This window comes from Mus caroli, unplaced genomic scaffold, assembly GCF_978045245.1.
Source record: "Mus caroli unplaced genomic scaffold, Mus_caroli_1 scaffold_5, whole genome shotgun sequence".
In the NCBI taxonomy this organism is placed as follows: Eukaryota; Metazoa; Chordata; class Mammalia; order Rodentia; family Muridae; genus Mus; species Mus caroli.
This window is the reverse complement of record NW_028227260.1, coordinates 5,216,077-5,242,182: the sequence shown is the minus strand read 5'-3', so window position 1 is coordinate 5,242,182 and position 26,106 is coordinate 5,216,077. Positions and strand designations below refer to the sequence as shown.

The following is a 26,106-nucleotide window of genomic DNA, read 5'->3' as shown; positions in this document are numbered from 1 at the left end:
CAGGACATGCCCTGGCAGGCCCATCACCACCCTATCTCCCACCCCTCTGACCTCAGGCTGCTGATGTTTAAATGGACCAATCATGTGAAACCGCGCCAATTCCTCCCCCAGCCCCACTCCTTTTCTATAAAAACCCCAAGCTTCCAAGCCTCATGGTCGAATCCACTGTCTCCTGTGTGAGATACGTTTCGACCCGGAGCTCCGCCATTAAAATACCTCGTGTTGTTACATCAAGGCGTTGTGTTCTATTCGTGATTCTTGGGTGCACGCTGAATCGGGAGTTGGGTGGGGGTTTCCCCACTAGGTTCTTTCAGTGCTGAAGGCCTGAGTATTCTCATAGAGCCATGGGTGTTTGGTACATCTTAGAAGTCCCAAGAAGCAGGGTTCTCTGATGTTAGGGAAGGAATGAAGAAGCAGTGGTAGCAGCAGCAGCAGCAGCAGCAGCAGCAGCAGCACAGATAAACTCACTAATAGGGTAGAAGAACCTGCCAGCAATATGTGAAGGCAATGGGTCAAACAGCAAAGCTTTCCCTGTCAGCCTACCTTTTATCTGGGTTGCCACTGGAAGGCATCACTCACATTTAGGGATGGGTCATTCTATTTCAAATAGCCTGATCCATAAAATCCATTTCAGATGTGCCCAGACACTTATCCTTTTGTTGATTCCAGGTCTTGTCAAGTTGACACCTCAAATTTATCATCATGTCCTATTTCCCTTAACTGTGTGTTAGTCACAAAAAGCAAGGAGAATTCTTTCAAAGGGGACCTTAGGCCATGACACTTCTGTGTTTAACCCTTTCAGAGACTCTCATCTTACTTGGAGCAAAGACCAAACATGTTTTGCCCTCCTACCCTGTCATCTGTGCTGACATACCCTTGTCTTCTCCATGGTCATTCTGCTTTAGCCCCAAGTCATCTGCTGTTTCTCTTTTTTCTCTTCTCTCTTTCCTTTTTCATCCCTTCATCCCCATTCTCTCCCTTCTTTCTTCTCTTCCTCTCTCCCTTCCTCCCTCCCTTCTTTCCTTCCTTCATTCCTTTCTTTCTGAGATAGGGGTTCTCTGTGTAGCCCTGGCCATCCTAAAACTCTCTAGCCTCGAATGGAGAGATTCACCTGCCTCTGCCTCTGCCTCTTGCAGGCTGGGGTTAAAGGCATGCGCCACCACTGTCCCACAGCCCATCTGCTGTTAATTGAGAACTCTACTGACTATATGTTTCTTCTGCTTGGAACATTGTCCCTCCTTTGCGTAGATTAAACACATCAGAGATTTCTTACATAAGGCACCAAAGTGTGTTGATTTAAATGTATTAGTGGTAAACTCAAGAATTACAAATATTAGTCAGTGTGGCATTGAGAAAAGAAACCAAAGCGCTTTCCCTTGGAGTAGTTTGACCCAGAGCAAGTCCAGATTTGAATTCTCCACCACTCTCTCTGTGTTTTTCACCTCTTCTTACTTTATGCTTTCTGGACTGCCTGTAATCTATTTGTTGTATGAGTCTGAGCCTGTGTCCCTATGCTTTCCTGAATGCTGTCTGTCTTGTCTAAGTCTGTCCCTAATGAAAGGATTTTTTTTTGTTTTATACCGAGTATCACAGAAAGGATCACATAAGGAAGTAATCAGGGATATTTTAAAGAAATCTCTAACAGAGTTTTACAAGGTAATAATTGATTTACTCCATCTTATTCTGGAATACTAAGGAAAACAAATATTCATCGCAAGCATCACTATATCCATAGTATTTACAATGCTTAGGTGGATATTTATTGTATAAAGTTGCTTTCAATCTATTTGCTGCATTCAGCCTTTGCTGTCATAAAATGCACAACACTCACACCCACGCCACACTTTCATTACTCTGGGTCAGGTGCATAGTAGAGGACATAATTTAAGGTTACAGCTGTGCATTAGTTTAGGTTGTAATAGTTGATTGCATGGAAAATGTAAGGCAAGAAGATTGGTTGTTACATTGTTCTCTTAAAGGCAGGTAAACAAAACACAAAACAGGCCAAGTACAGAGTAGAACAAAAATCAGAACAACAATATCAACCAACCAGACACCCCGCCCTCCGGAAGCTTTCAGGGACTAAACCACCAACCAAAGAGTACACAGGGGGGTACCCATGGCTCCAAATGGATATGTAGCAGAGGATTCCCTTATCTGGCATCACTGGGAAGGCAGCCCCTTGGTCCTGTGGAGGCTTGATGACCCAGGATAGGGGAATGCTAGGGTGCTGAGTCAAGAGTGGGTCGGCAGGTGGGAGGAGCATCCTCATAGAGGTAGAGAGAAGGGTGGGGAAGGGGATAGGGGGCTTGTGGAGGGGAACCTGGGAAGGGGGATGACATTTGAAATGTAAATAAATAAAATAACCAATAAAAAAGAAAAAAATTAAGTCTTAAGTGACTTTATGATGTATTATTAAATAGGCCTGGCAAAAGTTCTAGTCTCTGAAGATGTAAGATATATGTTCATAGATGTGTTACCATATTCCTTATAGTTGTAAATTCAAATCCTCACTGACCTCAGGACTCTGCTTAAGGCCCACCATGTCCAGAGTCTTACTTGGTATTTTCATCTATGCTCCCCAATGCTACCGCCCCCAAATGTTCCTGACACTCAGTACTTTCCTACAAGATTGAGTTTCACCTGAGTGGCTGAATAAAGATAAATTATGCCCTTCACATACATTTTGTGACTTTCTGTCACCATCAAAGATGAAAGGGACCAGATGCACGGAGGTTTCTGCTTCCTGGGGGCTTGCAAGGTCTGCACTGGAGTGCTCTTTCTGAATTACCCAGCTTATTAAATTTTAAGCAGGAGTGCCTCCATTTATGTGATGTAGTCCATTGTGCTCTTAATCTAACTCATTAGGGATTGCTCAGTATGCATTCACATAATGACCATAGTACTTAGAAGAAATCCTTTCAAATTTCCATGTGGCATCCCAGAGAATTAAAAAATCAAACCTCGAAGCTCACAGGGAATGCCCCTGACTTTGCAGTCTCTCAGACCCTCAGAGTAAGTTTGATGATTAATGATTCCAATCCACAAGATTCCAGGAACTGAGATCGATTCTAGTGATAGAGTATTCCATGAGAGAGCAATGACTCTTTTTACTCCCCTTGTGTAACACTGTGGAAATTCAAGCGAATGCTTTCAGATGTCACTGCTTTCCTCTTGCTGATTCTTGATGGAGAGAAAGACTCAGGCCCCAAGTACAACCTCAGTGCCAGGCATGGGTTCCATCTTATGAATCACTGGTCAAGGTGGTCTCAAGAACCCTCCACAAACACATTACAGGCTATTGCCAAGGCTATTTGGCTGCTCTCCACAACTTGATATTAAGGCCCTATTGCTGAAGACACCACTTATGACATGAAACATGGAAAAGTTGAGCTTCTACCCAGCTAAAAGCTTTACTCCTAGTAAGCAGCGCTCGCAGTGCTGGAGGGTGCTCTGCAAACTACCATTGCAGGAAGGCAACCATCAGTATCACCCAGCTCCAAATCTGCAACTTTCAACAGTGACCTGCTTGCAGGATGCACTGGTGAATGCGTGGCACAAAGGTTACAAGAGTAATAACCGCTTTTTGATTAGATTTAAGCTCCACTCCAGAGATGGAGCTCATACCTGATACTGCTAATGTGGCTAAGGATATGAGACTAGATAGGTCATGGGTCTATTGGAAAAGTCATTACTATTTTCCTGCTAAAGGAACACAGCGATAAAACGATTCCTAATGGCATACTGCTATACTCATAGATCTGTGTCTCAACTCACATCAGAGAAACTTGTTTCTTCTTGCAGTAGATAATATTTAACACCGTGACCCACAAATGGACAATGTGCAGAGAGTGAGAGACTTTGGAACATTCCTCTCTAAATGAGATTTCAGAGCTGTATGGAAGAGAATGTGAAAAGATTTTTTAAAAACAGAGGCGATGTATAAATCCAAGGAAATAGTGTCTTCCTGATGCAACAGGTCTGACATACATTGATTTCATAAAGACTATAGCAACATGCACAAGACCTGCATAGGTTCAATACAGAAAGGGTCCCAGGACAGAGAAGGGGAAGTAGACACATGTCCCCAGCCTTAATCAAGAAGCTATCTGCAAATGATACTCTTTGGTAAAGAAAAAATTAGTTTTCTTCAGTGGAGTTGCACTGGGAATGTTAACCACACTTCAGGGTAGGTGTTATGTCCAGGAATAGTTGATCCACACAAAACAAACTCCATGTTTTTGTTTGTTTGTTTGTTTGGTGTGTGCTTTCTGTTTTGTTTTATTTTGTCATTTTCCCCAAGTTTTAAAAATCTTTGTATTGGATCTTTGTAAATTTCCCATCATGCACCGCAGTCCCACTCATCTTCTCCTCCTCTCATCTGCACCCTCCACCCTTACAACTTCCACTCCCAACACAGGAAAAAAAATCTCATTGTGGAAACTGTAGTGTGTCACAGTACACCCTTTTGTGCACAAATCTTTACTTGCAAATGTTCATTGAAATGACTCGGTCAGGTATGAAGTATCTGGCTTCTTCTACTCTACCAATACTGGATCCTCACTGGGACTCCTCTGGGATATCCTATTGGTGCCCTGTATCATGGAAATCCTGTAGTTTTGGATCTGTAGGTCCTGCAGCCCCTTCATGCACTCCAGCAGTTCATCTATGTGGTAGCTGTTTGGGTGGGCCAATTCAAAACCCTGGATCAGCATGCCAACTCTCCTACTCTCGTGCCCCGGGGGCAGCTCAGCAGCACCCTCACCCAGTGTTGCAGCAGGTGAGGGACACGGGCATTTTTCTCACTCTCATGACCCTAGGGCCAGCTCTCCCACCTGCCATAGGTGGCAAGGGAGGGAACTTTGGGAGAGGGGAGGACATTTCTCCCTTGTCAGTGCCACTGCACAATAGACTACTGTGTTCACTCTCTTAGGCCGGCTTACCTGCAACCCCTATTTCCAGGGTCCATGTCCTATGTCTAACCCAGGAGAGGTGACAGTTCTGCTTTTTCAAGTGCTGCAGCAGGTGAGAATCTGGACCAGCCCCTTCTCTTGTTCTCATGACCCCAGGGCCAGCTCTCCTACCTGCTATAGGTGACAAAGGGTGAGGGTGGGCATCTCTCCCTTGCCCATGTCACTCACTGCACAATAGACAAGGGGCAGGGATGGCTCTCTTGCACTCATATCCTTGAGATCAGCTTGCCTGTTCCCCTGCCACTAGGGTCAGCTCTGCTATGCTGCCCAGGAGAGGTACAGAACCACTCTCCTGAGTGCTGCAGTTGGTGAGGGGCAGGCCAGCTCCCCTGCTCTCCTGATCTCAGGGCCAGGTCTCTCACCTGCAACAAGTGGTCAGGGCTGAGGGGAGAAGGGCTGAGGAGGGTATCTTGTCTATGCCACAGCACAGGGGAAAAGTGGAAGGGCCAGCTCTCCCATGCTCATACATTTGGGACAGGCACACCCACAACTTCCCCCGCCCCCCTGTGTGTGACCTGCTATCCTGAGCACTGCAGCTGGTTATGAGCAGGATCTTGCTCTCTTGCCCCTAGGGCCTAGTGTTCCTCAATGCCCAGGCAAGGGGTGAGGCCAGTTCTGCACAGCCCTAAGATATCAACATGTTCCTGAGTCCTGGACCTTTAGGAAGTGCCAGGGGTAGGCTCCCTCTTGTGGCATGGGTCTCAACCTAGACCAGTCATTGGTTGGCCACTCCCATAATTTCTGGACCACTTTTACCCTGGCACATCTTGCAGTCAGGACAAGTTGTAAGTCAAAGGTTTTGTGGCTGGGTTAGTGTCTCAGTCCCTCCACTGGAAGTCTTGCCTGGTTATAGGAGATGGCTGGCTCAGGCTCTATGCCCCCCATTACTAGGAGGCTCCCCTAGGGTCACTCTTATAGATTCTTGAGAGCTTTTGTTACATTAGGTTTTTACCTTGCCCCTGAAATGTCCCCCAGTTCCAGTTGTCTCTCCTAGTACTACCTCCCTTCATTCCTCTGCCCACACCTGATCCCTTCCATTCCCATCCTCACCTGCTTCCAGCCCACCAGTGATGTATACTCTATTTCCCCTTCCCAGGGAGAGTCATGCATTCCCTGCTTGAGCCCCCCTTAGTTAGCCTCTTTGGGTCTGTGGATTATTCTTTATTTTACGCCTCATACCCTCCTATAAGTGAGTTCATAACATGCTTAACTTTCTTGTCTTATTGGTTTTGTTTGTTTGCTTTGTGTGTGTGTGTGTAAGAGAGAAAGACAGAGAGACAGAGACAGAAAAGAGAGACAGAGATGAGGGAGACAGAAATTTGGGTAGGTAGGGAGGGGAAGTTGGGGAAAAGAAAACATAATCAAAGTATAGTGTGTGAAAAAATAATTTATTCAGGGTAATCACTATGTTACAGGTAAAACACTAAAGAAGGCCAGATGGAAGTACTCAAGAATTCCCTGAATACATCATATTCAGTAGATCAAGAAACTAGAGCCTCAGGATGGAGAGAAGGTTAAGAGTGCTTGTGATCTGAGCTTGAGGACCTGGGTTTGAATTCCCAGTACCCACATAAAGGGAGTTGGTCATGGCCACACATGTCTGTAACCCTGGCATTTGGGGGCAGAGGTAGTAGGCACATCCTGCAAGCTTGCTGGCCATTCAGCCTTGCCAAATTGGTGAACTTTAGATTCATTGAAAGATTCTGCCTCACAGGAATAAGGTGGTGAGTAAGAGATAAACACACACGTTCGCACACGTGCCTGTATACACACACACACACACACACACACACACACACACACACACACACAGAGAGAGAGAGAGAGAGAGAGAGAGAGAGAGAGAGAGAGAGAGAGAGAGAGAGAGAGAGAGTCCAGTAGAGTCTGCTACCTAAGCCTTGCTTTGTGTTTTAGAGTTAAACATGTGTAGAACTACAGGTAGAAAATCTTAAGGCTTTAAATGACATTTAAGGTCTCCTATCATATCTGACTAAACTGAAGCATGGCACTTTGAGGCTATTAGCCAGTGACCACAAAGCCATTCATGGGAGAATCTGGGGTTCCTAAATTCCACATTTAGCATTTTTCCAACCAGTCACTGAACTGCTGAGGGATTGTCTCTAGAATAAAACATTATGGTCCTTCCATTTTCTTTACTGGCCTTTACCTTCTCGAGTTGGAGTTGGCTAGCTCTATGAGAAGATGATATATATATATATATTTTTTTAATCGAGACAGGGTTTCTCTGTGTAGCCCTGACTGTCCTGGAACTCACTCTGTAGACCAAGCCGGCCTCGAACTCAGAAAAGTCACCTACTTCTGCCTCCTGAATTCTGGGATTAAAGGCATGAGCCACCACGCCCGGCCCTAGAAGATGATCTTTAGTAGAGCCACTGGCCTAATAACACCAGTATACCCACGTTTTCAATGAGCCAAGCATGACTTTATTTAACCTTTGTAAGTATGTTGATGTGTGAATGTACACAGCCATGGCCTTGCTTTCCAAGGGCGATTGTTGCTTTTCAGAGCAGTGCTTCTCCAAGTGTGGTCCTGGGCCCACCATCATTAAAACACCTAGGAAACATGAGTGTCTTGTCACAGACTAAGTGAATCAGAATTTTGGAGATGGGGTGTGACAATCTGTTTAATAAACATTCCTGAGGACTTTGCTACTCATTCAACTTCAAGACATGTACATTTAGTTGCTATTGATTTTGTCTTGCAGAGACTACACCCAAGATCCTTCATTCCATCTGCTTTCCATGTTGCTGCCAAGAGCCCATATGTGAAACCTGCTTCCTATAGGATGCTCCTGACCAATCATAGTTGTCTTAGCTGAGCTGATTCAACGTCTTCTGTCCCATGTATACAAATGGTCTCTAGGGGCCAGGAACAGATAGGTGCAGCTTCCCAAAGGCCCTTTGCCTGAAGATTGATCAGGTAAGGTTCTACTATACTGTTTCCATTTTAGAGTTCCCATGGTATTTGGGAAAGTAATGAGGGAAGATGAAGGGTGAGCCAGCCAGCCACTGGGATTCATCTACAACTCTATCTGTGCTTTCTCCCATTCCTATTTTCATATCTCCTTTATATATTTCTTCTACAAACATTCCCCTGTCCAATACAAAGATTACTTGTCCAAGAACCACCAACTTCAGCTCTGCTTCTGGAGAGCCTCACCCAGGACAATTAGCAAGTGGACTTCAAAGATATCCCTTTCATGGGTGTGCATAGCAAGAGTTCTCAGTGAGACATTCTCTGCATTTGGATAGCTCATTTCCTACCTTGTTGGATGCCTTACATCTATAGTTCCCATATTCCAACAATAATTTGGAAGATTACTATGACTACATGACATTTACTTTCATGAACTTTGATTTTGGGCAAGAGCAATTCTAGGCAATAGAAATGGGAAGACATCTGGTCGCTGTTTTAGCCAGTCCAATTATTACAGTTTGATTTTGTTGAAGTTAGAAAAAAACCCTACCACCACTAACAGATGATTCAGCATGTTGCTCAGAGCCATCTTTTGCATTTGTTTGGGTCTTTCAGTCTCTGGAGGCACATATGCAATAGTTGGAGATCTGTCTTCAAGAGTTAACTCTTTTATAGGAAAGGGCCACAAGATGTCTAAGTGTAAACTCCAAGATACTGACTAAGCTCTTCTCAAACCTGCCTTAAAATTATGAGGAAGGGACTCTTTTGGAGTTCTTCATCTTGGAATGGAAACAAGATTCACAATGAGTCTGTTTCCAGAATGCTCTCCTATGTCCTTGAGCTCTGGAATTCTTGGTTCCCACAGAGCTTCATACAAATTATCATAAGTAGCAAGTAGGATGTTGCATGTATGGCACTTGAGACAACCCCTAAGTAAAATTTATCACTGGGTTAGCCAGGAGCCATTTTTCTAATATGTTTCCTTTTTCTTTCCTACCTATCCTAATATAGGCTCCACCCAACACAATGGAAATGAATTGTCAACATCCAGTTGGAAAAGAGTATTAGGTAGCTTTTTTCATCCCTTTAAGACCACAAAGCACAACTGTATTTTATGAGACCCATTCCTCACCGGGAACGTGATATATATGCTATATCTCACTGTCCCAACCTGAAAAGTCTCAAACCTGAAAGTCTCACATTGCAAATTATGTGAATTTCCTTTTAGATTTATCTAACTGGTATTTCCAGCATGAAGCATTATACAGAAAAGGCAATACTTTGGTGCATATATATACACCAAAAGATACAAACACATGCACGTGCTCATGCACTCTCAAGTGTGCATGTGTGCACATGCACATAAACACACACACAAACACACACACACGTTTGAGATAGTGTTCATGTATCCCATATTGGCCTCAAACTTGCTGTGTAGCAAAGGATGGCCATGAACTTCTGATACTTCTGCCTCCAACCTCCCTATTTCTGGCATCAGAGGCATATACCACCACACTTAATTTTTATGGCTCTATGAATAGAATTCAGGGTCTTCTGCAGGCTAGGCAAACACTCTACCAACAGATCTCCATCTCTAGCCTCATATTAGGTGGTTCTTTTGCTTCATTAATTTCATTTTGTTTGTTTGTTTTTGAGATATGGTTTCACTTTGTAGCCAAAGCTGTCATGGAACTCATTAGCCTAGGCTGCCCTTAAAGCTACTGTGATTCTGCTGCCCTTAGCCTCTCAAATGCTGGAACTAAAGATGTGAGCTATCAGTCCTGATCTGAGGAAATATTAACAACTACTTATTTTAAGCATGATCTATCTATTCATTTCTAGATGTTCATTTCATTTCTGGCTAACCACAGGAGAGGTGAACATTAGATCATATTGTTACATGCCCCTCTGAAAAGCTACCTTTGGTAGGAGGTGCATCTACAACCATCTTTGTTAGCCATCCACAAAGTTTGTAAATAACACCCCACAGCAGAGCAGTCATGGTTATTGTATCAACAATGTAGATGTGCTCTGTATGAAGACCTGTGCAGGAGTGGGTTTTTAGCTCTCTCTTCTGGGTCAAACTTGCCACCCCAGGATTACTGGCAAGTTTTTCTTAGACAATGAGTCAAACAGGCTGCATTTTCTCTCTTTTAGTGGGTTATTAGAAAATGTAGAGCCATATTTTAGGCTTGTCTTTGGAATGGAGCCTGAATATCCCCATCCCCCGGACTTGCTTTAGCTCATGTACATTTCTACAAGCCCTGGTGTCTCAGTTTTATATATCTAGCTCACCTTAATAAATCTCAGGAATCACGTAGAACCATGGATCTCAACCTTCCTAATTCTGTGACCCTTTAATACTCATGTTGTGGCTATTTCCAACCATAAAATTAATTTGTAGCTACTTCATAACTGTAATTTTGCTACTGTTACAAATTGTAATATAATATCTGATATGCAGAATATCTATCTAATATGTGAACACAAAAGAGGTCATGACCAACAAATTGAGAGACACTGATCTGGAGTATATTATGTGTTAAATTAGGGAGTAAATTTTAATAATTTTTCAATCTTGGAAAAAATGTTCTTCTAAAAAGTAAGTTCATGACCACTCCAAGGTGTGGTTGAAGGGAAGGTTTTTATTGTAGATATGAGGGAGAGCAAGGGCAGAGGCAACTGGAAGAGTTCAGAGCAGAGAAAGTGCTAGATAAACCATGGCCATCAGATTGGACCAGGCTTTGAGAGGAGAGAGAGAGAGAGAACCAAGAGAAAGAGAGAGAACGAAGAGAAGGAGAGAGGTACAAGAGTTCATGGACAAGATGTCAGGGTTATATGGGAATGAGAAGGTGGGAGAGGGTGTGTGGGTATGTGGAGAGGGTGTGTGGGTGGGGGAAGAACCAGGATGCGAGCATGGACTCCGTAACAGGTATTTGCTACTCTGAGAGAGCCTGAAGGGAACATGCTCTTGCTCTTTGGTATGCCAATAGACACCAAAGATAACCTTTTTTTTTTTTTTTTTTTTTTTTTTTTTTTTTTTTTTTTTTTGAGACAGAGTTTCTCTGTGTAGCCCTGGCTGTCCTGGAGCTCACTTTGTAGACCAGGCTGGCCTCGAACTCAGAAATCCACCTGCCTCTGCCTCCCAAGTGCTGGGATTAAAGGCGTGTGGCACCACGCCTGGCTCAAAGATAACTATTTGTACCTTCTGATTCATTTCCTTATTTGGAAATGGCAGGGATTTGGGGCAGTGGAGTTTCCTTTGGACCAGACAGTTTCCAAACTGCTCCATACTCTTTTGAAACCAAGCTAAAAATGTTAAACAGATCATGCAGTAGACTCCATTCTGAAATGGGACTCAAGATTTACAGGGACAATAAAAATGTCAACCCTGTTAACAAACTGATGGAGGGTCTAGTGTCTAGGATCAGTGAGATGGGAAGCTAGTATTTACAAATATCCAAGAGAAAAAGAACCAGGAAGCATTTCTCTTGACTTAAGAAAACATTGCCAATGTCATATGGCAAGGAGGTCAAGATGGCAGAGTCTCTCTGCTAGATTATTTTTCCTGTGAATCATTGAAAATGCTGTTGAAGTTTAATTGAAAAACAAAACAAAAAAAAATCCCTCTAACTTGTTTGAGGTGGTTTGAATGAAAATCACCTCCAACCCCATAAGCTCAGGTATTTGAATACTTGGTCCTCCATTGGTATCAATGAGAATTTTAGGCAAATAGTCCATCCCTATTTAATTTTCTGATAAACATCCCTACAAGAAGTAGTTAAGGCCCCAGCAAATACTAAATAGTTTTCATAGTAGAAATACCAAATCTAGGGCAATTGAACTCTGGAGGGGGATCAGTCAACTCTGTCACAGTAGTTGAATATATTGGAAGCTGACCACTATCTGAACACTGGAGGGGGATCAGTCAACTCTGTCACAGTAGTTGAATATATTGGAAGCTGACCACTATCTGAACACTGGAGGGGGATCAGTCAACTCTGTCACAGTAGTTGAATATATTGGAAGCTGACCACTATCTGAACACTGGTAAATAATACACTAGATCCCTCTTTTTATTGAAAACTTGGCTCACCTGGCAAGCTTATACTTTTCTCCTGACAAGACATAGAAAGCATACTATATGAAAAACATGTTGTAGCCTGACCTTTGCCTTGGAATCTAACTACATGCATTAATCCATTTTGTTATTAATATAACAAAATAGCAAAGCTGGGATAGCTTTTAAAGAAAAGAGACATATATAGATTACTGTTTGCGAGGCTGAAAGTCCAAACTGCATGGGATAATATCTGGTGATGCCCCTTCCCTCTGGTTTCATCACTTCTTCTTGGAAGGTAACTATGGGAGGAATGTGACAATAGTGTCTCATAATCAATTCCACGGACATGACTATATTTGACCTAATAATCCACTACTTGATTCTACCAGTTAAAATTCTCTTTACTTTCCGATACCACCACTCAGGAGATCAGATCTCTTATACACAATCCTTTGAGCATCCTTAAACTGCATCTGAACCGTAGACTACCAACATAATATGAAAAGAAAAACATGCTGACATGTGTACCAGTTATTACCACAGTATCACCGTATAACGAATCAATCCCAAACTTAGTGGCATTAAAAGCCTACTAATTATAACTTCTGAATATACGAGAAGATAGAGTCTAATTGTTGCTGTGCTATGCTCACATTTGTGGTTAGATTTGTGTAAAATCCTTGTCACTGGTGATGGGTTGCCAGTCATCTGCTTATTGGCTAGTCTGGCCACATTCACACAGTGGCTTCAAGGCTCCAGAAGAAGGATTAGAAGCTCCAAAGTCCTCTTGAGGTCAATGTTGAGAACTGACACATAATCATTTTTGATGCATCATTGTCAAACAACTTAAAGGTCATCCTAGATTCCAGGTACAAGAGATAGGCACAATTAAAAACAAGTTGCAGGGAGTGATGAAGAAAAGGCTTAGTCGTCACGAGCCATTGTTGCAGAGGATGCCAGTTTGATTCTCAGCACTCAAGCCAAGCAACTCATAACCATCTGTAACTCCAGCTCTTGGGGATCTGATACCCACTTCTCACCTCTGTGGGTACTGGAACTGTACTCATGTGCACATTCATATAAACACACACATATACATAATTAAAAACAAGTGAAGAATTTTTTCAAAAAAAAAAAAAACATTGCAAACCAAAGAATGAAGGGGTAAAAAATTGAGGCCTTCTTGCAATAACCTACTATGTAAATTTTGTATACTTTATTAAATATTAACTATGTTATATCTCAGCTTATCATTAAAACGAAGACTCCAGTAAAGACTAAGTGGATGCAGAAGTTGGCCTATAGTTCTCATTGACAGTTTTGAATTTTTTAAAGGTTTTGAAAATTATTATTTTATTTATTTACTTCTTATTTTGAGAATTGAACTGTAGACCAGACTATGCTCAAACTCACAGAGACTGACCTGTCTTGGCCTCCTGAGTGCTGGAATTAAAGGCCTGTACAATATCCTCTCTCTCTCTCTCTCTCTCTCTCTCTCTCTCTCTCTCTCTCTGTGTGTGTGTGTGTGTGTGTGTGTGCGCGCGTGCGCACGCTCATAGGAGCACATATGTCACACTAAATGTACAAAGGTCATAGAACAACTCTCAGAATCAGTTGTTTGGAATCCAGGGACTGGACTCACATTGTCTGATTTGTGAAGATTTACCTACTGAGCCATTTTCCTGGTCCTATTTTTGGGTTTTTCTACCAGGAGCAAAGGTAGAAATGAATACTTCAGCTGAAATAAAGCAGCTAGCCTGTGGATCTTCCCATGTGATGAATTACATGAGTAATGTCTCCATCTGTACCTAAAATGCATAATCATGTGGCATATGGTGATATGAGGAGTCAGATGGGGGTTTCAGACAGGAAACACATCCTGTGTGTAAACTGCAGCTGGTGAGAATAGACACTCCTCATTAGGAGGGAACAGAACCATTCATCACGTAAAGGAGGCAGGGGCTCAGTGGCAGCTCTGGTGTCTAACGCAATCCTGTGCAATTTCCCCAGACCAGGCTGGAGTCAATGTTGCAGCAAAACTGCTGAGAGAATACAAATGCCATTAGGGACATGCTGTTCCATAGCAGGAGACGAAAGAGGTTCCACACTCTCACCTGTTTAATAAACATGGGGCAGAAAGTCACCCCTCTTGTTGGGAGCAACAAACTTCTCTGGATAAGTCCACAAGGATAATTTGGGGGAAGGTTAGTAAATGGACACACTCCTTCTAGAAGCCTGGCTTTTGTGCTAAACTTATTTTCCTGAAGTTATATTTTCCAGGGCCTCCTAAGCATCTCCATGAGAAAACACCAAAAGGAAACTGTTGCCAAGATGGTAAGATGCTTACAGACCCATTGCCCACTCCGCATACACAGAATGAATTAGGCTGGCTCTTGAAGTCCTGGGGCATTAGGGCTCCAAGTGTTTCTAAGGTACAGTCACCTTGTGATGATTATTATTGAATGTCCACTTGACAGGGTCGAGAATCATCTACAAGATAAACTTCCAGGCTTACATGTTAGGCTGTTTCTGGACTGGAGAAATGAAGGTGGGAAGACGCATTCTAAACGTGGGTAGATCATCCCATAGGTTGCGGCTCTGGACTGAAGAAAAAGGAGAAAGACAATTTAGCAGCAGCATTCAGCTTCCCCACCTCCCTACTGTGGACACAACGTGACCAGCTGCCTAGTTCTTCTGGTTGCCATAACTTCTATGAATTGTACCCTCAACCTATAAATAAACCCTGCCTCCCTTAAGTTGCTCTTGCCGTTTTTATTGGAACAATAGGAAAGATAACTAATGCATTCCTTATCTGTGAATGGGAGAGTATAGATTTTATGTACTATGTGTAACAAAGCAGTCTCCCAAACTCTGGCTTAGTACAACACACATTTATTTCTCAGTGGTTTCTGTGGGCTGGAAATTGAGGAACACTTTAGCTGAGTAGTTCTGGCTCTCTCCTAAAGTTGTAGTCAACACACCAGCTGGGGTTACGGTCATCTGAGGGCTAGCCTGGCTCTGGAGAGACAGATTCTAAGATGGCTGCTCATATGCAGGGGTCCTTGGCTCCCCATCATATGTAATATCTGGAGATCTGCATGAATGTATACGTATCCTATGATAGTGCTTGAAGAGGGGGAATCTCTTACAACCTAATTCTTCTTGGAAGGGATGTATCAGTTTCTTTGGTGGTCTTTTAATCATGGGAACAGATGCTGATATAATAGTGAAGGGGACCATACTAGGACTGGACTAAGGTGTTAATTCCAGGAAATAGGGACCACTGGGACATCTTGGGTATTGTCATCACAGATAGATATAATGAACTTTCTAGTTCCTTCCTTCCTTCCTGAGTGGTTCTGTGGTGTGTTGGCTCGGTTTTTGAGCCAACTTGACCCAAGCTAGAGTCATCAGAGAGGAAGAAGCCTTAATTGAGAACATGCCTCCATGAGATCCAGCTGTAAGGCTTTTTCTCAAGTAGTGATCAATTGGAGAGTGTCCAGCCCATTGTGGGTAGTACATTTCCTGGGCTGGTGGTCCTGGGTTCTATAAGAAAGCAGGCTGAGCAAGCCATGAGGAGCAAGCCAATAAGCAGCATCAGCTCCTGCTTTCAGGTTACTGGCCTGCTTGAGTTCCTGTCCCAACTTCCTCCAGTGATGGACTATGATCTGGAAATGTAAACCAAATAAACCCTATCCTTCCCAACTTGCTTTTTTTGTCATGGAGTTTTCATCACAGTATTAGAAACCTGATTTACGACACATGACCTTGTGTAGAAGTAACACACACAAACACACCGCACACCCCACTCTGGCTCTAGAAGGTTTAAATGTAAACTAGGCTTTAATAGAGGAAAAGAGTAGCTTGCTTATAGTCTCTCCACTTTGAGCTATTCTGACCTCATAGAGGTTAGTACAAAGATAAGCTATACCCATTGGAAGGGGAAGGGGCTCACAGGAGGGAATCCTGGTGTATAACAACCCCTTTCACTCATCTGTCTATCTACTATCTATCTATCTATCTATCTATCTATCTATCTATCTATCTATGTCTGTCTGACTGTCTATGAGGGGATTATTTTTCTAGCCTAACTCCGGTTAGAGAAGCATCCTTGTTTAAAAGGAAGAGCTTTTGTCTGCCAGTAGTTGAGATCATTCAGCATCCTATTTTTGCAAAGCACAGAAGTATGAAATATATGCTTTCATAATTCCTCATGCACAATTCCATGACCTAAATGCTTTTGAAAAGCCCAAAGCCTCTCTCACTAGTGATTTGCTAGCAAAATTTGACTTCAGTTGTCCCAGAGCTTCTTATAGTCCCTGTTCTCATTTAGAGTAAATATCCATGTATTTCACTGCATAGAAGCTAATGCAGTTGATTATAGGATGCTACTCAAGAGCCTGCTGGGGAACTTAATAATAGACACTACAGACACTGCATTGCCTTTCATAAAATGTATGGGTGGGCACTGCTTTTGTACAGTTAATGCCAACTAGGCAGGTTTTGCAAAAAGGCCACTTGTCGGACCCCACAGCAGAAAATGAACCCCTATTATTACATGGTCTGAAACCTTAAAACTTAAGATGGGAATCTTAATAAAATAGAGGCCACCCAGTTCCTTACTTAAAATCCTTTGGTTTTGAAGTTTATATTTACATATTTAGAAACAGGGCTGTGGGGATGGTTCAGTTAATAAATTGCTGAGTTGGATCCCTAGAACCCTTGTAAAAATAGCCATGTGTGGTGATGTGTGCTGGGGAGGCAGAAAGGCAGATCCCTGGTCTAGCCTACTTGACAGACTCCATGCCTGTGAGAAAACGGTAGACAGCATTTGAGGAATAACCTTTGAGGTTGTCGTCTCCCTCCAAATGTACATGTGCACACATACAGAGATACCTGTAGACCTATGTGCACTTTCACATGTACACAAACACGCATACACAGAGAAAGAAAGAAATGTACAGGACGTCACACATGATCTGACTTTTGACAGTCCTGCTCCTTTGATTACATGTGTGGGGCCTTGGATAAATTACGTAACCTCTGTCTTCCTTATCTGTGAAATAGAGCTATTTGCCCATGGAGCTTAAGGTAGGAATTCAGTAAGATGAAATGGCGAGTGATGTGGTAGATAAATCTTACTATTCTATTGCCCTCAGCCATTGTCTTGGTTCTAAGTTCTGCAGTCTGGGCCTTGATTCTGAACAAATTCTTGTGTGCTTTGGCCCTTTTGTATTTTGCTAAGTAGTTAATATAATTCCTTCTTGCTTTAAGTATACTATGGGACCTCCCAAGCCAGACAAGATGCAATATTGCATAAATGCTTAGTGGGAAGCAGACCAATAAACAGCTGTTTTTACTAGCTCATCCCCTTTACTTCGTGAATAGACCCAAACTGATCTGTATTTTGCTACATTTCTTGAAGCACAAAACAGCCCCATCAATCAAACGAGGAGTGGTGAAAGGAAGAGTGCACACATTTTACTCCCTTAGGCCTGTCTTTTGCAGTGAATTTAAAATGCCCACCAATCAGCATCCACAGCACTCTCTTAAATAATGTAAAGTACGTTTTTATGTCCCCTAACCCTGGTTACACACATTTCTTCATTCCCAATGATGATCTATGCATTAAGTGTCCTACTTGACTCTAACCTACCAGTGCACAAACTATTTCTTCTCTCCCTTCATTTTCTCTCTCTTCCATTCTTTTTTCTATCCCTGCTTCTCCCCTCCCCCTTTTTCTGATCTATCTCCCCCCCCCCACACACACACTTTCTTTTCTTTCTGAGACATGGTCTCACATAGCCAAGGCTGGCCTTGAATTCACCATGCAAACTAGGATGACTTTGAATTTGTGATTCCCCTCCCAAGTGCTGGGATTACAGACTTCTATCATCATGCCTGCTTATGCAGTGCAGGAGGCAGAAGCAGGACTGGACACGTAGACATGTACTACACCCTCGTCCCTAGTCTTTTTTGATTTTGTCTTTTATTTGAATTTTTTTGAACATTTTTTTCTTTTTTTGGTTTTTCGAGACAGGGTTTCTCTGAAGCCCTGGCTGTCCTGGAACTCACTTTGTAGACCAGGCTGGCCTTAAACTCAGAAATCTGCCTGCCTCTGCCTCCCAAGTGCTGGGATCAAAGGCACGTGCCACCACGCTAGGCAAAATTTTTTAATAGTGCAACAAAAGAGAATCATTTAAAAGAAATGATGGAAATGGCTTCTCAAGTAAAGTATCTTTTTAGCCTGTTGGTGGCCTGTCTCCATTTGTGTTAGTTATATATGGAAAGCAATTGAAATTACCGCCTTTCTATCTTCTTCATTTCATTGTTTTCTATTTTTCCATCTATGCAGAGGGTTGATTAAATGCAGAGCTGAATGCAGTTTTATCGCATTAGAAAGTGGGAAGCGTGATAGGCTGATGTTTGGAGCAGCTGCCGAAGTAGGACAGGCTATGTATTGTTTAGTGTTTGCAATTAGTCTGCAAGCTTGTTGCTCCTGAGAACCCTCTATTTCCTAGGACCCTATAATTAGAAAAGTGGAATGGCTAATCCCTGTGGTCAGCTTGGTAGGCTATAAACTCATGTAGGAGGCAAAGCTTTTGGCAAGCCCGTGAAGGAATTTCTAAATGGAGTTAACTGGGGAAGGAAGACATACCCCAAAAGTGGTGGCACTATTCCCTCAAACAGGGTCTCCTGCAGAATACAAAGCAGAAAGTGAACTGGCTACTTCCCTTCATTTCTGTCTGCTTCCTGACTGTGGATACAATGTGACCTGACCAGCTGTCCCCAAGTCTGCCATTCTGTCTGCTCTGCCGTGCAGACAATACCCCCAAACTGTGAGCCAAAACAAAGTCTCCTTTCCTTAAGTGGGTTTTCTCTTTTGTCATAGCAACGGGAGAAAAGCAGGTTGCTAGCTTGTAAGTCGTGTGGTGCCGGCTACAATTACGTTTTGGGACAGTATAGGTTAAGCATGTCGGGTTTGGAGATTAGAGTGGCTGGTTTTGTACTCTCTTCCTGAGTTCTCATTAGTAACTCCCAGTAGCTGTGTAACCTCGGGTAGGCTTCTTAAACACTCTAGAGCGCAGTTTATTTGCCTGTTTGCTTCTTTCTTTCTTTCTTTCTTTCTTTCTTTCTTTCTTTCTTTCTTTCTTTCTTTTAGGTTCTCACCATGTAGATTTGGCTGTCCTAATCATTATGCAGTCCAAGCTGGCCTCAAACTCACAGAGATCCATCGTCCTCTGTCTATTGAATGCTAGGATTAAAGGCATGTCACCCTGCCTAGCTATACTCCAGTTCCTTTATCTGATTATTGTGTTAATACAACATGTCAATGACTATTATACAAAATACAGAGGAAGTAGGGAGCCTGGGTACCACTATAGCTCAGCGGTAGGGCCTTTGCCTACAAAGTGCAATCCCTGACTAAAAACAGACATTTAAAATATGTAGGCAACTCAGGATACACCATTATTGTATGCATCACAAAGAAAAATTTCTAATTATTAGATGTTCTTGATAGTAGCATATAGTCTTCTATCAGGGAAATTAAGTATCTCTGTAAGGATTAATATATTATATAGACATGGTCTTTTTTTTTTTTTTTTTGAGAAAGGATGTTACCATTGTAGTCCTGGCTGGCCTGGAACTTACTTTGTAGACCAGGTTGGCCTCAGATTTACAGAGATCTTTCTGCTTCTGCCTCCCATGTTCTGAGAATAAAATATATGATCATTAAAAAAAACCTATATAAAATTATACATATAAATCAAGTCAATGTCAATTTCTTGGTTTTGATATTTTACCAAAATTCTGTAAGGCCTGGCATTGTGGAAAAATGGAGAGATATATGTCCGTGAGCTCTCTGCACCATCTCAATAACTTCTTGTGGCTATGATTACTTTAAAATAAGAGGTAGCAATAAAATTGTGTTTTTTAGATTTGATGAAATTAGATACTAGCAGTGGCATGGCAATTGTTTAGCCGGTACCACTTGTCTTCTTTGGGGACGTATTCAAGATGGCTGCAAGAAGTGGCATCTACTACTCCCCTTGAATTGAGTTTGGCTTATTGACCTGCTTTAACCTATAGATTGTGGCACAGTGATGCAGGGCAATTTCGCAGGCTGGGCCTGATCTGTGTGGCTGCTGCCAGGATGGTGTTTACTCTCTTGCTACTGTTGTAGCCCCTGGGTTCCTCAGCAGGTGGTTTTAATAAACTTAGTTCCTTTCTTTAAAAATGGTGCCACTTCATCCCTTAGAAATGATAAGATGCAATTCCCTAAATGAAGTGACAGACCAGAAAGTGGAGGGAGGAAACAGATAGGACAAGTCTATTTTAACTGACAGCTTCAAGCCAAATCAGTAAAGAAAAAGAAAAGGAAAAGCCCACATCCCTCCCCTGTACAGTGAAGATTAGCTGTCAAGGCCAAATCTTGTTCTGCTTTTAGAAGTAGCAGCAAGAACTTTCCTTTGTGGACAAATCTCCTATCCCCGGGTCATTTCCTGCTTTCCATTGCTCTAGAGCCAATGCACGATTTTGTGTAAGAGCTTTACCAACAGAGCCATCTCCCCAGCCCCAGTGTTTTTACTTTTGGCTAGCATCTGTCTATACCAAATGACCCTTCATTTTAGAGACCCCTCTGTCTGAAGGGTAGATTTAGCAGAAATCTGTTAGAGCCAGCATCATGCTGTCAGGAGGCCAATCCCATAGTTTATCAGGCATGTACAACCTGCACCTGGGCTGCTTATATCCCAGGAGAGCTATGAATGAATCCATCACAGCACAAAAATCATAAATTTAATTAAAGCATGACATGAGGGTAGGGCACATTTTCTCTTATAGTAAAATAGCTTTATTAAGGCATAGTTGATATACCTTACCACTTGATAATTTTTCATCGTTTCCTTATACTGTATGTTGAGCATATTCTTCTGTAAACTTTACCTTGCCTGTTCTATTTGAGGCTTCTTGGTCCCACTACCTAGACATTTCTACCCCCCGCCCCCACCTCGCTTCCTTCTCTCATGCCCTTGAATAGGATTTGATACACCCATATAAAATCTAGGAACCACAAACGAGAGAACACATAGCTCTGTGTCCTTCTGAGATGGATTTTATCTCCAGCTGCATCCGCGGTCCTGCGAGTGATACATCTTCACTCTTTAGAGTTGAAAACATTCTATTGTGTAGCCAGCACCTCATCCATTTGCATTGCTTTGTTGTTGGACACCTAATGCTACTCTCACCAGTTGAGACTAAAACAACTAGCACAATCTTTGAGCCAAAGATGAAGCAAGCATTAATTAAATACAGGCTAAGTTGATGGACTCTGGTCAAGTCCATTCCAGGTTTCCCAGGAAGTGGCCACGAGTCTTGTTTTGTAGAGGCTTAAAAAGATAAAACTAGAGGACCACTATATTTTCCCCCAGGGACAAGATATATCCTGACAAATTTTCTGCTTATGTACTCCCCTCTCACCCCCCAACCTTCACACCCAGTCATGGCAAGTGTACATCCTGATGTATGTACTGCTTATGTATCTCCCGCCTACATGTGATTAAGAACATTGGTGCAGTTGAGTCAAATAAACTTGTTTAGGGGAGTGAGAATACATAGCTTGTTATTCCTATAAATAGCCCCAAGCATTACAGGCAGTATCTGTCCTTGGGCAAGGGGTTTACATGTTAGAGGCATTTTTGTTTCACGGATCTCTTAGACACAGTCATTAGGACTTCAAAATAATTTTGACTCTCACACTAAGATGGCCCCATGGCTTAGCTATTGTGAATACTGCTGCAATAGACATTGCTCTCCGTGGTTATGTGACTGTTTTTGAGGGTTTCATTTGTTGTTGTTATTTATTCCTGGTGCTGAGAATGGGACCTCCCCAGGGTGTCTGTTTGCAAAGCAAGGGCTCTACCATAGAGTCAAATCCTTCATGCTGCAATTTCTTCTGTAAATTGATGGTGTGGTTCTTGAGTACAGCTTGGCAGATGACAAGGTTGTGTCACCTTGTCAAAGGGTTGGGTATTCCTGGAAAAACTCAACTGTTCTAGCTGACAGCCTACAGCAGTGCTAACTCTTAGCTCTGTAAGAGGCCACCCTGGGTGCTTTAGCCTATCCAAGTCTCCAGATTCTTCTACATTCCAATGAACAAAAATTTGGGGTGCAGTTATCCCAATACATTTTCAGACAGGTATATAAGACATCTTGTCAGTTCCAGTCTAATGGTCCCTCCAATTAACTTCAGTGTCAAGGTGATCCCAAGGACAGCAGAAGAATCGTCCAGTACCATACAGTCAATTCCCACAATCATGAACAATGAGAAATGCTTACTACCATTTAGAGTCATCAAAAAACATTTCAGAGAGTCATCTGAACCATTTAGAGAGGTTTCTGAGCTAAAAGGTCTAGAGTGGGCTTTCTAACTCAAATCAGCGCTCTATTTACCAGGAGAGCTTGTTGAAAGCAATTGAGAGATTCACTCAGGAAGAGAAGGCTAGGGCCCAGGTGCTGCATTAAGTAAATGCTCACAGCCTGTGCTATTTGTCATGGATTCTGCTTCCCAGTCACTTGGAGCAGCAGGGACAGAGAGGGCATGTCCCCTGGCCTCTGGGTCCCAGAGGCAGGCATGTGAAGGATGATGCCTTCATTTTCTTTTTTTTCTTTTTCTTTTTTTTTTTTTTTTTGGTTTTTTCGAGACAGGGTTTCTCTGTGTAGCCCTGGCTGTCCTGGCACTCACTTTGTAGACCAGGCTGGCCTCGAACTCAGAAATCCGCCTGCCTCTGCCTCCCGAGTGCTGGGATTAAAGGCGTGCGCCACCACGCCCGGCCTTCATTTTCTTAAAAGAAGGTTTTTTTGGGGTGTGTGTGTGTGCCAGACAAATGAATTATCTGATGAGGGAGGGGCACAGGATTTCTGCAGGGCTTATGCCTTGGGGAAGACATTGTTCAGAATGTCTTTCATGTGGTGATTTTCCTGACAGCTGAATGGATGGTCCCTCCTTGAAGCAGCTGAGTGGCTGAAGAATTGTTGAACAGGGGATGGGCAAGGGCTACCTTGGAAGAGCTATTAGCTGTGTAGAAGTGGTATTCGCAGTGTGTTCTAGGGCTGCACAGCTAAGTGCAGCCTGCAGAGGGAATACAGGGCCCAGGGAGGAAGGGGTGTGTGGTGGGGTTGGGTTTACAGCCATATGGCTCAACCAGAAGGTGCTGGTAAGATGCAGATCTCTTTAGACTTCTAAGTAAAATCTTGCTCTCATTCAGGGAGAAGCCAAAGCCCCACCAAGCCTTGATGCCAGTCCCCTTGCCTCACCTCCTCTATTTTCTCACTATTTTATACTACCCTCCCCACCTCAGCCACCATGGTCCTCTTGAAAGTCTCTGAATGTCCCAGAGGATTGCCTTGTACCCACTGTTCTGTCTGTATGGAGATATTCCTCCAGATGTCTCCTAGCCTGCTTTCTTCTTTCCCCTCGATGCTTAGATGTCTCTGTCTCTGTTCCACCCTAGGCACTCTTATCACTCCCCTCCACAACACAACCTTCAGGCTTCCCTGCCACAGACATTTCCTGCCTTCCTTTGCCCATGACCTATATCCCTTGCCTAGGATATAAGTTCTGGACAGGAAGGGAAACTTGTCTGATTTAATTATACGCTAGATCCTTCCTAGAAGGGGTTCTAAGATAGGAGACACTCAAAGATTTGCTTTTCTTAAATAAATAGTAACATGATAATGTGGGCTACTGAAACATTGAAGGGGAAAGTCTGTGTCCATGTCTAATATCATAGCCTCATATTAGCCCTGTGTGACCACTGAACACTTGAAATGTGTTTGAATCGAGATTAGCTGTAAAAAGAAAATGAAAGAATGGATTTTTTGATATTAAAATGACATCAATTGCCTCATTAATCATTCTACTATTGATTAACTTATCCGAATGACAATACTTTGATTAAACTAGGTTAAATGAAATACATTTTTAAAATTATGTAATTTCAGAGGTGGATAGATGGCTCAGTGGATATCAGAGATCCATCCCATGATCAGCATCCAAACGCTGACACCATTGCATTCACTAGCAAGATTTTGCTGAAAGGACCCAGATATAGCTGTCTCTTGTGAGACTATGCCGGGGCCTGGCAAACACAGAAGTGGATGCTCACAGTCAGCTATTGGATGGATCACAGGGCCCCCAATGGAGGAGCTGGAGAAAGTACCCAAGGAGCTGAAGGGATCCGCAACCCTATGGGTGGAACAACATTATGAACTAACCAGTACCCCGGAGCTCTTGACTCTAGCTGCATATGTATCAAAAGATGGCCTAGTCGGCCATCACTGCAAAGAGAGGCCCATTGGACATGCAAACTTTATATGCCCCAGTACAGGGGAACGCCGGGGCCAAAAAAATGGGAATGGGTGGGTAGGGAAGTAGGGGGGAGGGTATGGGGGACTTTTGGGATAGCATTGGAAATGTAATTGAGGAAAAGATGTAATAAAAAAAAAAGAGTGACTTCTGTGAAAGCAGGAGGAACTGAGTTTGAATCACCATCACACACCGTAAAAAGTTGTGCATGGCTGTATTGAGTGTTGGAGACAGGTAGATTCTGAAAGCTCACTGATCCGTGATAACCAAAATGATGAGCTTCCAACTTGGTAAGATACCCTATGTCTTAGTTAGGGTTACTATTACTGTGATGAAACACCATGACCAAAGGAGGAATATGGGGAGGAAAAGGTTTATTTGGCTAACATTTGTACATCATAGTCTATTATCAAAGGAAGTCAGGGCAGGAACTCATGCAGGGCAGGAACCTGGAGACAGGAGCTAATAGAAGCCATGGAAGGATGCTGCTTACTGGCTTGCCCCCCATGGCTTGCTCAGCTTGTTTTCTTATAGAATCCAGACCTATCAACCAAGGGGTGGTCCCATCCACAATGAACTGAGCCTTCCTACATCAATCACTAATTAAGAAATTGCCTCTACAGGATTGCTTACCTGATGATATAGAGGCATTTGACTCTAGCTTGTGTCAAGTGAACACATAAAAGTAACCAGGACATCTGGTCTCAAGGCAATAAGACAGAACGGTAGAGAAGGATACTTTATATCCTCATGAACTCACATAGGTACACATGTGTGCACACACAGACACACCATATATTATAGAATCTCACCTCTTTCATTTTGCTTTTTTTTTAATTGATCTACTAGAACCCTTAAAATAGAGCTTATATGGCTCTTCATGCTGGTCTCTGTTCTTATCTTTATTCTGCACACAGGTAGCCACATTTGAACTAGGAACCTGTTTCTGAACTAAGACTTGGCCCTCCTTCTAGCAAGTCAACACAATATGGCTCATGCTTCAGAGAAGATGGGCCAATGGGTGGTGAAACACGAGTCTGAAAATATGAAATTTATTGTGATGTCTCTGAAGTTTGCTTCACTTGTTGGAAACATCTGACCACATGTCTGTACATGTTGCATACATGTCATCAGTATTTTGTACTTTAGTGACTTATTAATTGCTTTTCTTGCTGCTCTGACTCAACAAAAGTAACATAAGGGAGAAGCATTTATTGCAGCACATGGTTTAAGGGTACCATTATACCAGGGAAAGGATGGTGGCAGGAGTGTGGAGGAATTGATTGCATTGAGTCTGTACTTAGGAAATAGAGTTCACTTTCTCCTTTTTAGTCTATCTGGTGCCCGATGCTCATATTCAAGATAGCTAGTACTATCTTGGTTACACATCTCTGGAAAAGGCCCCAAGAGACATACTCAGAGGTATGATTCCAAATCCTATCAAGTTGACTAGTAAGATTAACTATAACTTAAAGAACTTAATCGAGGAACCCTAACTATTTTTTTTTTTACTAAAATGGAATATTAAGAAATATGGATAGACTTTTACCTACTTAATATTCCTTGTGATTAGGTCTATCTTGTGGTTATTTCTATTGTTTAGAAGTGAAATAAACAGTTTTTGAAGAAAGGCGGCATTTCTTGCTATTCAGTATTGTACTGAGTATAGTTCTAGGCATTAAAAATATAGAAATAAACAAATAACAAAAATCACATCAGCATCTCCTACCCCTCATCTCCTAGACTTTCATTTGTCTGTGGGC

The 26,106-nt window shown here is 42.6% G+C and overlaps 1 long non-coding RNA gene across 2 annotated transcripts in view; it reads left to right on the top strand.

The window, feature by feature from the left end:
* The window catches only part of LOC110287482 (uncharacterized), a 107,738-nt gene extending 93,006 nt beyond the window's left edge, over positions 1 to 14,732 (top strand). The window contains exons 3-5 of one of the 2 annotated variants that reach the window (XR_015047065.1): positions 7,699 to 7,913; positions 14,257 to 14,310; positions 14,454 to 14,732. This is a non-coding gene — a long non-coding RNA (uncharacterized LOC110287482). Of the gene's footprint in view, positions 1 to 7,698; positions 7,914 to 14,243; positions 14,311 to 14,453 lie in introns of both variants that reach the window. The other variant, XR_003835711.2, reaches the window with a different exon arrangement.
* The last annotated feature ends 11,374 nt before the right edge of the window (positions 14,733 to 26,106 follow it).